Source organism: Callithrix jacchus, chromosome 19 (assembly GCF_049354715.1).
Source record: "Callithrix jacchus isolate 240 chromosome 19, calJac240_pri, whole genome shotgun sequence".
Lineage (NCBI taxonomy): Eukaryota > Metazoa > Chordata > Mammalia > Primates > Cebidae > Callithrix > Callithrix jacchus.
The window spans coordinates 31,178,935-31,192,070 of record NC_133520.1 but is presented as its reverse complement, the minus strand read 5'-3'; the positions used below and the strand labels follow the sequence as shown (position 1 = coordinate 31,192,070).

General features: G+C 40.2%; 1 long non-coding RNA gene across 3 annotated transcripts in view; it reads left to right on the top strand.

Annotated features, from left to right (window-relative positions):
* The first annotated feature begins 10,395 nt into the window (after window positions 1-10,395).
* The window catches only part of LOC118149494 (uncharacterized), a 36,471-nt gene continuing 33,730 nt past the window's right edge, over window positions 10,396-13,136 (top strand). For 2 of the 3 annotated variants that reach the window (XR_013529840.1, XR_013529839.1), the window contains exon 1: window positions 10,396-12,828. This is a non-coding gene — a long non-coding RNA (uncharacterized LOC118149494). The remainder of the gene's footprint in view (window positions 12,829-13,136) is intronic. The other variant, XR_013529841.1, reaches the window with a different exon arrangement.

Here is a 13,136-nt window from a genome sequence, read left to right as displayed (position 1 = left end):
TGAGCCACCGTGCCTGGCCACTATTTGTCTTTTTGTGTATAGCGTATTTTACTTAACATAATATCCTCCAGCCCTTTGATTTCAAGTACATTTGATTCCTTCAGCAAAGCAGATAATGGATGTCTTCCAGGTTCATCCATGCTGTTGCAAATTACAGAATTTCCTTCTTTTTAATTTATTAGCATGTTACGTTGCAAGAAACAGAATAATTTTATTTATTTATTTCATTAATAATTTTATTTATTTCCATTAATGGACATTCAGATTCATTCCATATCTTTGCCTTTGTGAGTAAATGATGCAGTAAACATGGGAGTGCAGGTATCTCTTCAACAGACTAATTTTGTTTTCTTTGGATATATACCCAGTAGTGAGATTGCTGGATCATACGGTAATTCCAGCTTTCAATTGTTGAGGACGCTCCATATTGTTTTCCATAATGGCTATACTAATTTGCATACTCCCTAAGAGTGTGCCATAAGAGTGTCCTTTTCTTCACATCCTACTAACACTTATCTTTTCACTTTTCGATTAATAGCCATTCTAAGAGGTGAAAGCTGATAGCTCCTTGTGGTTTTAATTTGCTTTTCCCTGATGATTAGTGACATTAAGTTTTCACATACCCATTGGCCACACCTGTTGGCCATTCGCATGTCTTTGTTTGAGAAATGGCTATGCGGATCGTTTGCCCATGTTTCAATCAGGTTATTTGTTTTCTTGCTATTGAATTGTTTGGATTCCTCATATGTTTTGGATACTGACCCCTTATTAGATGTATGGTTTGCAAATATTTTCTCCCATTCCACAGGTTGTTTCTTCACTCTGTTGATTGTTTCCTTGGCTCTGCCGGAGCTTTCCAGGTTGTTATAATCCCATTTGTTTTCACTTTTGTGGCCCATGCAACAGCCTCAACTGGTTTCTCTGCTTTCACTTTTGTTCCCACACCGACCTTTCCGCACAGGTGGAGTCCGTTGTCTTTTACAATCATAAGTGAGATCATGCCACTCTCATGCTCTGCTCAAAGTCACCCCACAGCTTCTCATTATGCAAAATAAACTGCAGAATGCTCGTCAAGATCTACGTGATTGGTCTCTTGCGTGCCACCTTTCTGATCTCGTCTCCTCTCCTTTACCGGCTCACCCCACCCTGCTGCACCAGTCTCTCTTCAGTTCCTCCAAATGCCAAGCACACTCCTGATGCTGGACTTTTGGACTTGTTATTCCCTCTGCCTCGAATGCTCTTCTCCTAGATACCTGTGTGACTTGCTTCCTCACTTCCATCACGTCTCTACTTAAATGCTGCTTCAACAAACAGGCTTCCTTGACCACTCTATCTAAAATTGCACTCCTCTCTCCTGCCAGTTCCCCTCTATTTTTCTTTGCTAACATCTGAACCATTCCTCCTTATTTTTTTAATTCAAATGTATATATGAATGCGTTTGTTCATCTGTCTCTGCCGTTAGGATGTAAGCTCCATGAGAGTAGGGACTTTGTCCATTTGTTTTCTGCCATATCCCCAGTGCCTAAAAGAGTATATCGTACATAGTGAGCGCTCTACGAATACACATTAAGTAGATGTATTCACCAAATACATTTCATTTCTGTTTAAATCTGCCACGGTTGATTTCTGTTTCTTTCAATTTAGCATGCTAAGAAGCTATCAGATAGACATCATGTAAGAGACTGGGAATCAAATTTCTCGTTTATTGACTTTGGGCAAAGTCACTTAGCAGTCTGGGTCTCAGTTTTTTAATGTATTACTCCTCTTTGCTCTTAGATAATTTTACAATTTTATAATTTTTTAAAATGCCATATATTTTTTCTTTTCTTTCTTTCTTTCTTTTTTTTGAGACAGAGCATTGCTCTGTCACCCAGGCTGGAGTGCAGTGGCACAATCTCAGCTTACTGTAACCTTCCCCTCCCAGATTCAAGCAATTCTCCTGCCTCAGTCTCCCAAGTAGCTGGGTGTGTGCCACCATGCCCAGCTAATTTTTATATTTTTACTAGCGATGGGTTTTCCCTATGTTGGCCAGGTGGGTCTCAAACTCCTGACCTCAAGTGATCCACCAGCCTCGTCCTCCCAAAGTGCTAGGATTAGAGGTGTGAGCCATCGTGCCAGGACAAAATGCCATATTTCAAAGTAACAATAGAAGAATGATTTTTCCAAACTATATATAGTCATATAATGACATTTTGGTAATGACAGATCACATATACCATGGTGGTTCTGTAAGATGAGAATGGAGCTGAGACATTCCTGTGGCCTAGTGACATGGGAGCCCTTGTGACATCGTAGACATGGTCATAGCACAATGCATCCCGCATATGTCCGTGGTGATGCTGGGATAAATGAATCTATTGTGCTCCCAGTCATATAAAAGTATAGCATATACAGGCTGGGTGCGGTGGCTCAAGCCTGTAATCCCAGCACTTTGGGAGGCCGAGGCGGGTGGATCACGAGGTCAAGAGATCGAGACCATCCCGGTCAACATGGTGAAACCTCGTCTCTACTAAAAATACAAAAAATTAGCTGGACATGGTGGCGCGTGCCTGTAATCCCAGCTACTCAGGAGGCTGAGGCAGGAGAATTGCCTGAACCCAGGAGGCGGAGGTTGCGGTGAGCCGAGATCGCGCCATTGCACTCCAGCCTGGGTAACAAGAGCGAAAACTCAGTCTCAAAAAAAAAAAGTATAGCATATACAATTATATACAGTATGTAATATAGTTTATTTTGTCTTATTTTTTATTTTTAAAGGTTTAGAGGTACACATGCAGTTGTTTTACATAGATATATTGTACAGTGGTAAAATCTGGGCTTTTAAGGTACCCATCACTCAAACAGTATTCATTGTGTCCAATAGGTAGGATTTTATCCCTCACCCCCTCCATTTTCTACGTTGTGGAGTCTCCAGTATCTATTATTCCATTGTGTATATCTGTATATACCCACTGTCTAGCTCTCACCTAAAAGTGAGAATATATAATACTTGACAATGCAAAAAAGTACTTGATAATGATAAATGGATATGTTACTGGTTTATGTATATACGATGCTAAACTTTTTATTGTTACTTTAGAACGCACCCCTTCTATTTATACATATATTTTAAAAGTTAACTGTAAAACAGTCTTAGGCAGGTCCTTCCTGAGGAATTCCAGAAGAAGGCATTGGTATCATTGGAGGTGATGGCTCCTTGCACATCGTGGCAACTGGGGGTCTTCCACTGGGACAAGATGTTCCAGGGAAGACAGTGCCATGAATGACCCTGACCCTGTGTAGGCCTAGACCAATGTGTGTGCTTGTGTCTTAGTTGTTAAAAAAAATGTTTAAAAAGAAAACATTTAAATAGAAAAAAAGCATATATAATAAAGATATTTAAAAATTTTCATATAGGTGTATAATGTATTTGTGTTTTAAGTGACGTGTTAATATGAAAGAATCAAAACGTAAAAAAAAAACAAAAGAAAGAAAATTTTCAAGTTGGGTGTGGTGGTTCATGCCTATAATCCCAGCACTTTGGGAGGCTAAGGCGGACAGATTGCTTGAGCTGAGGAGTTCAAGACCAGCCAGGGCAACATGACGAAACCCTGTCTCTACAAAAAAAATATGAAAATTAGCCAGCATGGTGGTGCATGTCTATAGTCCCAGCTACTCAGGAGGCTGAGGTGAGAGGATCATATGAACCTGGGAGGCTACAGTGACCTGAGATAGCACCACTTCACCCCAGCCTGGGGACAAAGTGGAACCCTATCTCAGAAAAAGAAATACTAAGTTTATAAAGTAAAAAAGTTATGGTAAGTTAAGGTTAATTTTTTATTGAAGAAAGAACATTTTAAAGTGCATTTAGTATAGCCTAAGTGTGCAGTGTTTATTTTTATTTATTTTTTATGAGACAGAGTCTTGCTCTGTTGCCCAGGTTGGAGTGCAATGGCACAATCTCTGCTCACTACAATCTCTGCCTTCCAGGTTCAAGTGATTCTCCTACCACAGCCTCCCAAGTAGCTGGGACTACAGATGCCCACAACCAGGCCTGGCTAATTTTTGTATTTTTAGTAGAGATGGGATTTTGCCATGTTGGCCAGGCTGGTTCAAACTCCTGAACTCAGGTGATATGAGCTATGGCCTCCCAAAATGCTGGGATTATAGGTTTGAGCCACCATGCCCAGCCTAAAAATCATAATTTTTTTTTTTGTTTTTTGTTGTTAGACACAGGGTATCACTCTGTTACCAAGGCTGAAATGTGGTGGCATAATCATAGCTCACTGCAGCCTCGAACCTATGGACTTAAGCGATCCTCCTTTTTCAACCTCCCCAGTAACTGGGACTTCAGGTGCATGCCATCACACTTGGTAAATTTTAACATTTTTTTTTTAGCAACTGGGTCTCACTATGTTGTCCAGGCTGGTCTTGAACTCAGGGCCTCAAGCAATCCTCCCACCTCAGCCTCCCAAAGTGATGGAACTACAGGTATGAGCCACTGTGCCTGGCCTGAAAATCATGTTTAACTCTTATAAAACTAAATATTGGTGAGCAATGATGAACTGGGAACTTATACACTGTTAGTAGAAAGTAAACTGGTAGGCCAGGTGTAGTAGCTCATGTCTGTAACCCCAGCACTTTGGGAAGCTGAGGCAGGCAGATCACAAGAGCAGGAGTTCAAGACCAGCCTGACCAACATGGTGAAACTCCATCTCTACTAAATATACAAAAAATTAGCCGGGGGTGGTATCACACACCTGTAATCCCAGCTACTTGGGAGGCCGAGGCAGGAGAATCCCTTGAACCTGGGAGGCAGAAGCTGCGGTGAGCTGGGATCACACCACTGCAGAGGCACCATCTCAAAAAAAAAAAAGTAGGCTGGGCTTGGTGACTCACACCTGTAATCCCAGCACTTTGAGAGGAGGAGGTGGGCGGGTCATGAGTTCAAGAGATCGAGACCATCCCGGCCATGGTGAAACCCCGTCTCTACTAAAATACAAAAAATTAGCCAGGCATGGTGGCGCACGCCTGTAGTCCCAGCTACTCAGGAGGCTGAGGCAAGGGAATTGCTTGAACCCAGGAGACAGAAGTTGCAGTGAGCAGAGATCACACCACTGCACTCCAGCCTGGCAACAAAGCAAGACTCTACCTCAAAAAAAAAAAAAGAAAGTAAACTTTGGGGAGTGATTTGGCAATAACTAATAAAGATGCACATAACATATGAACCAAGTATTGTACTACTAAGTATAAATATTCTGAGAACGTTGTATGTACATACAATGAGAAATATACCAGAATATTCTTTGCAGCATTGTGGTGATAATTAAAATCAGAAATAATCTAAATGTTCATCAATAGATAACTAGATGAATATAAATTCCAGCATATTTATTCAATGAAAAATAGTAAAGATGAATATGCTAGAATTACATATACTAATAAATATTAAAAAATAATCTTGAATAGAAAAGCCATTTTCAGAATAATCTTTATAATACGACACCATTTAAATAAACTTTAGAAACAGGCAGAACACAAGCATATATTCTAGCATATAACAAATATATTAAACTGTGCAAGAATATAATATAAACTAAGATAATGGACATGATTGTGGAGAAAGAAAGTTTTCTTTTTGAGATGAAGTCTCGCTCTGCCATCACGCTGGAGTGCAGTGGCATGATCTTGGCCCACTGCAACCTCTGCCTTCCAAGTTCAAACAATTCTCCTACCTCAGCCTCCCGAGTAGCTGAGACTACAGGTGACCACCACCAGCTCCAGGTAATTTTTGTATTTTTTTAGTAGAGACGGGATTTCACCATGTTGGCCAGGATGGTCTCCATCTCCTGACCTCATGATCCGCACATCTCAGTCTCCCAAACTACTGAGATTACAAGCATGAGCCACTGCACCTGGCCTAAGAAAAAGATTTTATCAGAAGGGTACAAATGGATGCAACTACATATGTAATGTTTAACTTCTTAAAAATAAACAAAACTTCTGAAGTTAATATGACCAAATGTTAAGTAGGATTTGATGAGCTGAATGGTGGATACATTGTTTTTAAATTAGTCATTGTAGCTTTCTGTTTGCCTGAAACAGTTTATTTTTGACATGTATGAAAAGATGGAAAGGAGGCAGGAGAGAAGTAAGGAAGGGAGAAAGTAAGCCAGGGAGGCAGGCGGACAAAAAGGAGAGAAAGCAATTTCCATCTCTGAATAAGCCCACTTCTTATTCAATACCATGATTTTGCTGCTGTTTCTTTTCTGCAGTGGAGACACATGGTAGAGCAGAGAAGAAAATGTCCTGTTTTCCAGAAATTTGAGTTTTGATCCTAACTTGATCCTGTTTTAGTCATATGACCTTACACAAGCCACACAGTTTAAAAGGTATAGCCAAGCATGGTGGCTCACGCCTGTGGTCCAGACCTTTGGAAGGCCAAAGTGGGTGGATCACTTGAGTTCAGGAGTTGGAGACCAGCCTGGCCAACATGGTGAAACCCTGTCTCTACTAAAAATACAAAAATTACCGAGGCATGGTGGCACACACCTGTAATCACAGCTACTCACGAGGTTGAGTCAGGAGAATCACTTGAAGTTGGGAGGTGGAGGTTGCAGTGAGCTAAGATGGCACCACTGCACTCCAGCCTGGGCAACAGAGCAAGACTCCATCTAGAAAAAAAAAAAAAAAAAAAAAAACCACGAAAGAAGCACATCATAATTGCTGATCTTTTTGCTTTTTCATTTCTTTAAAATTGTTTCTCTGTGGTACCAAACCTTCTTCCACTGCTTGCTTTCATTTCAGTGTCATATCGTAGAAGGGTTCACATTATAAAGGAAGTCAGAAACAGTCTTGAGTAATCAGACTGTGCCCACAGCCCCTGCCAAAGGGCCTGTAGCAGCCCCCAGGCCCACCCTGGCTGCTAAGGACCGGCTATTTTGAAAATGTGGTGTAATATGATACTGAGAACCATATCATAGGGAGATGATAATGTTCTGATTTTTTTAATATTAGGCACTAGCTCTAGTTACACCTCTGCGATATTGACAAAAATGTCATCCTCACCCCCCCTTGACATTAGAATTGAAAGCACAGGGGGGTTTCACCCCTTGCAATGTTTAATTTAATATAATTGTTTTCTTGTTTACATTAGTGATCATATCAGAGCGTGGTGTGCCCCTCTTGCCGTATTCAGAGTATTTCCATATGGGCAGTAACATTCTCCTCTCCTTCCCTGGATATTAGGAACAATATCACAGGACCGGTGTACAGCCCCAGTCACATCATGAGTAATAGCATCTGTAATCCCCTAGTTATTAGGAACAATATCACTGTGGGCTTGTGCGCTTTCTGAGATATTTGGAGTAACATCCTCTCTGTTTTTGGATATTAGAAACAATACTACAGTGGTGGTGTACACTTCCTGCGATATTCAGGGTATAATCATCCTCTGTCCCCAGGATATTAGGAACTACATCACAGAAGCATTGTACATTGCCTGTGATATTGGAACAATCACAGAGTGTACACTTGCTTTCGCAATGAGAGTAATACCTACTTAGGATATGATGGATAATATCACAATATGTACACACATGGGTGTATACCCACCTTGATATTGGAAGTAATTTTTATCTAATATACTAAAAATCATATCCCAGAATATATTCATAATGTGTGCACTTATTAGGATATTACAATAAATGTATATAATATGTACCATATGTACATTTACTGTGATGTACATATGTGTACACAATACATACATACAATAAATGTACATAATCTGTACAATATGTACACTTATATGTACATAATGTGTACACAATAGGTATGTACATAGTGTGTACAATATGTACATTTATTGTAATATCACAATGATATCATATAATCACAACAGCATATATATCACAATACATATGTAATACATAATATCAATATACATGTACATATACACATTATGTACATATACATTTATTGTGATATTACAATATGTAGACATGTGCATCATGTACACATTATGCAGATCTACAATATATACATGTGTACATAATTGTGCATGGTTGTACATATGTACTCTATGTACACGTGTACACATATGTACATACTATGTAGAAATGTACCTTCTGTACACAAGTACATAAAATGCACAATATGTACACGTGTAAACTATGCACACACATGGTGTATGCCCACTTTGGTAACAGGAGTAATTTCTATCTAATATACTAAACATAATATCCCAGAATGTACTCATAATGTGTACATTTATTGGCATATTGCAATAAATGTATATACTAGGTACAATCTGTACATTTACTCTGATGTACATATGTGTACACAATACACATGTAGAATAAATGTACATAATTTGTAAAATATGTACCTTTATATTTATATAATGTGTACACAATGCGTAGGTACATAATGTGTACACTATGCACATTTCTTGAAATATCAGTGATATCATAATCACAATAACATATATAATCACAATAATATATATAATGCATAATATCACAAAAAAAGTGCATATTGTACACATTAGGTAATATGTATTGTGTACATATTATGTACATACATATTTATTGTGATAGCACCATATGTACACGTGCACAAATATGTGCTCACTATGTAAATTATGTACACATGTAGAAATAGGTGCAAACTCTGTACCTATGCACAGCACGCTAGCCCACAGCCCCCACCAGAGGGCCCATAGCAGCCCCCAGGCCCACCCTGGCTGCTTAGGGACCCCCTGGCTAGGGGCCTGTGCCCACAGCCCCTGCCAGAGGGCCCATAGCAGCCCCCAGGCCCACCCTAGCTGCTTAGGGACCCCCTGGCTGCTAGGGGCCGGCTTTTTTGAAAATGTGGTGTAATATGATACTGGGAACCATATCATAGGGAGATGATAATATTATTCTGTTTTTTTTTTTATATTAGGCACAATAACACTAGCTCTAGTTACACCTCTGCGATATTGACAAAAATGTCATCCTCACCCCCCTTGGCATTAGAATTGAAAGCACAGGGGGGTTTCACCCCTTGCAATGTTTAATTCAATATAGTTGTTCTTGTGGATATTAGTGACCATATCAGAGAGTGGTGTACACCTCTTGCCATATTTACAGTATTTCCATATGGGCGGTACCATTCTCTCCTTCCCTGGATATTAGGAACAATATCACAGGATGGGTGTACAGCCCCAGTCACATAGTGAGTAGTATCATCTGTAATCCCCTAGTTGTTAGGAACAATATCATTGTATGCTTCCTGTGATATTTGGAGTAATGTCCTTTCTGTTTTTGGATATTGGAAACAATATTACAGTGGTGGTGTTCTTCCTGCGATATTGAGTGTATAATCATCCTCTCTCCACGGGGTATTAGAAACTACATCACAGAAGCGTTGTACACCCCCTGTGATATTGGAACAATCACCGAGTGTACACTTGCTTTCACAATGAGAGTAATACCTCCTTAGGACATGATTGATAATAACACAAAATGTACACACATGGGTGTATACCCACTTTGATATTAGGAGTAATTTTTATCTAATATACTAAAAATCATATCCTGGAATATACTCATAATGTGTATGTTTATTGGAATATTACAATAAATGTGTATAATATGTACCATATGTACATTTACTGTGATGTACATATGTGTACAAAATACATATGTACAGCAAATGTACATAATCTGTACAATATGTACATTTATATGTACATGTGTACAATATGTACATTTATTGTAATATCACAATGATACCATATATGTAATCACGATAATATATATATAAGTAATATCACAGTAAATGTACAGATTGTACACATTATGTACATATAATTTCTTTTGGTATTACAATATGTAAGCGTGTACATAATGTACGCATTATGCACATATTTACTATATATAGACGTGTACATACGTGTGCACATTGTGTACATTATGTACAGACAGATGTACACGTGTCCAAAATGTGCACATAATGTAGAGATGTACAATATGTACACGTATAATGTATACATTAGGTACATTTGTACTATAGATACACGTGTACATAACGTGCACATTATGTAGAGACGTACATATGTACACATTTACATGTTTACATTATGTACAGATGTACAGTGTGTACACATGTACATACAGTTGCACATTGTGTACATATGTACAATATATACACGTGTACATGTAGGTGCACATTACGTGCTTATGCACAGCCCCCTAGCCCAGTGAGCAAGAGGACTCTGCATTGCCCTAGTTGCCAGCAGGGGGCATCTTGCCACTACAGTGTGAGTAAGAGGGCCCTGCAGTGGTCCGCCACCAGGAGGGGGCACCCAAGCCCGCCTTTTCAGATTCCCGAGGCTCCGCCGCAGATGTGCATCGCGTCACAGTGCCGCCCTTTGTCGCATCACAGCGGTCTGCGGAGTTGCGTTCTCCTTAGTGTAGACCTGGGGGGCACTTCGAGCATGGAGCTGCGTCGTCTTCAGCACAGACCCTGGGGCTTGGGTATTACTGTGAGAGGGCCTTGCAGTGGCCCTAGTCGCCAGAAGAGGGCGGGGGCACATCACCAGGAGCGAGGTGCACACCGCAGCCTCAGAATACAAATGGAGTGTTCCTAAGGCAGATATGACATCCGAAATGCGAATACGACATCCACAGTGCTCATGTAGAAAACAGCTGTGATGCTAATGCAAGGCCTCATTCCGCAATGTTACTATAAAATCCGCACTGCTCATGCGGCCCGGCCAATACAGCAGTTTGAATTGTCAACACTGACCTATCAGTGCAAACGCAGAAACTAAGTATGGTTAAGGCTTAGGGTGAGGATTAGGGCTAGGGGTTAGGGTTAGAGTTGGGGGTTGCCCGTTAGGCGTTAGGATTTAGGGGTTAGAAGAATTTGAGGCAAAATAAACAGTTTATTTAAGCAAAGGAATGATTCGTGAATCACACACAGAAGGCAGGGCTTGGGGCTTCGAGCTCTTCCTGGTGGCAGCTAAGTGAGGTTTCTCCTTGGCTCCAGCTAGGTGACCGCCTGATGTGGGGATGGTTCCCTCAGCGTCCCTAGTCATACAGTCAGCTGCGACTGGGCCTATTGTCATTGACTGGTTGGTTTGCTAATGTTTTGAAGTCAGTGTTAATGCCTGCTTTGCAAGACCTCAGGCTAACGGCTTCCTCCTGTTTTGCTTTAACATGTCAAAACCATAATTCATTTTCATTTTACTTTACTGGCATTAATAGAAATTAATAAAAATTCACATTTTTGTTCTTATTCAGAAAGCCAGTTTAATTGGCAACCTATTTGTGATGGTGCATAAAATAATGTCTGTTAATCATTAGCATCTTAGATTAGATGAAATATGTTAACTCTATTAAGCTTTGTTATTAAATCATAACAGGAGTTGAGTCTCTCTCTCTCTCTCTCTCTCTCTCTCTCTCTCTCTCTCTCTCTCGCACGCGCCTTTAACCATTTAAAATATACTCAAGCATCTCCTAACGATGTGAATTCTTTCTGGGAAATTTGTCCTTGGTGATTTCATCCTTGTCTGAATACCATAGAGTGTCCTTTTAAATCCTATATGGTTTAGCCCACTCCACACATAAGTTATATGGTATAGCCTATTGCTCCCATGCTACAAAGTATGGCACATCTCTATACTGAATGCTGTAGTCAACTGTCACACCATGGTGACTGTGGATTGTGATCCCAAAATATCTGAGTCAGGTCTCAGCCAATTTAGAACGCTTCTTTTGCCAAGGTTAAGAACATGCCCGTGACAAAGCCTCAGGAGATCCTGACAACATGGGACCGAGGCGGTCAGGGTAAAGCTTGCTTTTATACATTTTAGAGAGACAGGAGACACCAATCAATATGCGTAAGATGTACAGTCTTTTGGTTCAATAAGGTGGAACAACCGGAAGTAGGAAGTGGGGGTGCTTCTGGGTCAGAAGTACATAAAACAAAAGGTTGCATTCTTTTGAATCCTTGATCAGCCTTCCACTGAGTACAATTTAGTCTGGTTCAGTGAATCTTCATTTTTACCTATACAGTAGGGCAGAGGAATGGCGTGATCTTGGCCCACAACAACCTCTGCCTCCCAGGTTCAAGCGATTGTCTTTCCTCAGCTTCCCGAGCAGCTGGGATTACAGGCATGCACCACCATGCCTGGGTAACTTTTGTATTTTTAGTAGAGATGAGCATCCACCATGCCCAGCCTACTATCAGTATATTTGCTGTGGTTGAGTATCTGTTCAGATATTTACCCAGTTTTAAAATCACATGTGTTTTGTGTAAATATCTTCTCATGTCTGTCTTGTCTTTTTGTTTTATCTACAGTTTTTCACAGTAGAATATGTAGTTTTATAAGGTCTGTTATCAATATTTTCATGAATTGGCATTTGATGTTATGTGTTAAAACTCAACACCAAATCCAATGTCATCTAGATTTTCTTTTAGATTTTTTGTAGTTTTGTATTTCATATTACAGTCTCTGGACTATTTTGAGTGGGTTTTTGTTTTTCTTATTTTGTGTATGTACTCATTTCATTCCACATGGCTTCCAAAGTCTTCCATCACCAATTTTTGGGAAGAATATGGCTACAATGGGCTTCATTTTGGCTTGAGTTTCCAAAATTATTACATTGAATAAACTGAATATTGAATTTTATAGGTATTTCAGGACAGCCAGGCGGAGGTGCACGTCTGCTGAGAAACTGAGCAAGAGTGTCTGGGCTGAGCTCTGGCGCCACCAGAGGGCACGTGAGCCCACCCCTGACCAACTTCCCTCTGAGGTGCCAGGTCACCACGAGGGTGGTGTCAACTAAGTCTTGTTCATTGGTGAGTAAAAAGCTTCCTTTCCACGGCCCTGAGTGCAGAGAAGAGAGTCTTTAGAGTACTCAGCAAAGAAAGAAATTCATCTAGAAAAATGAAATCCCCAAATCCCATCATTACGACTACACCCTGATATCATTGTCAACATCCAGACACAGTGGCTGCTGAGATATGTTCTCACAGTGGCCTCTAATACAATAATCACACTGTGCGCTAACATTGCTATGATATCCATACTGTCCCCTAACACCAATATAATACCCACACCATACTCTAACACTAATCTGATATCCACACCATTGCTTCTAATACTA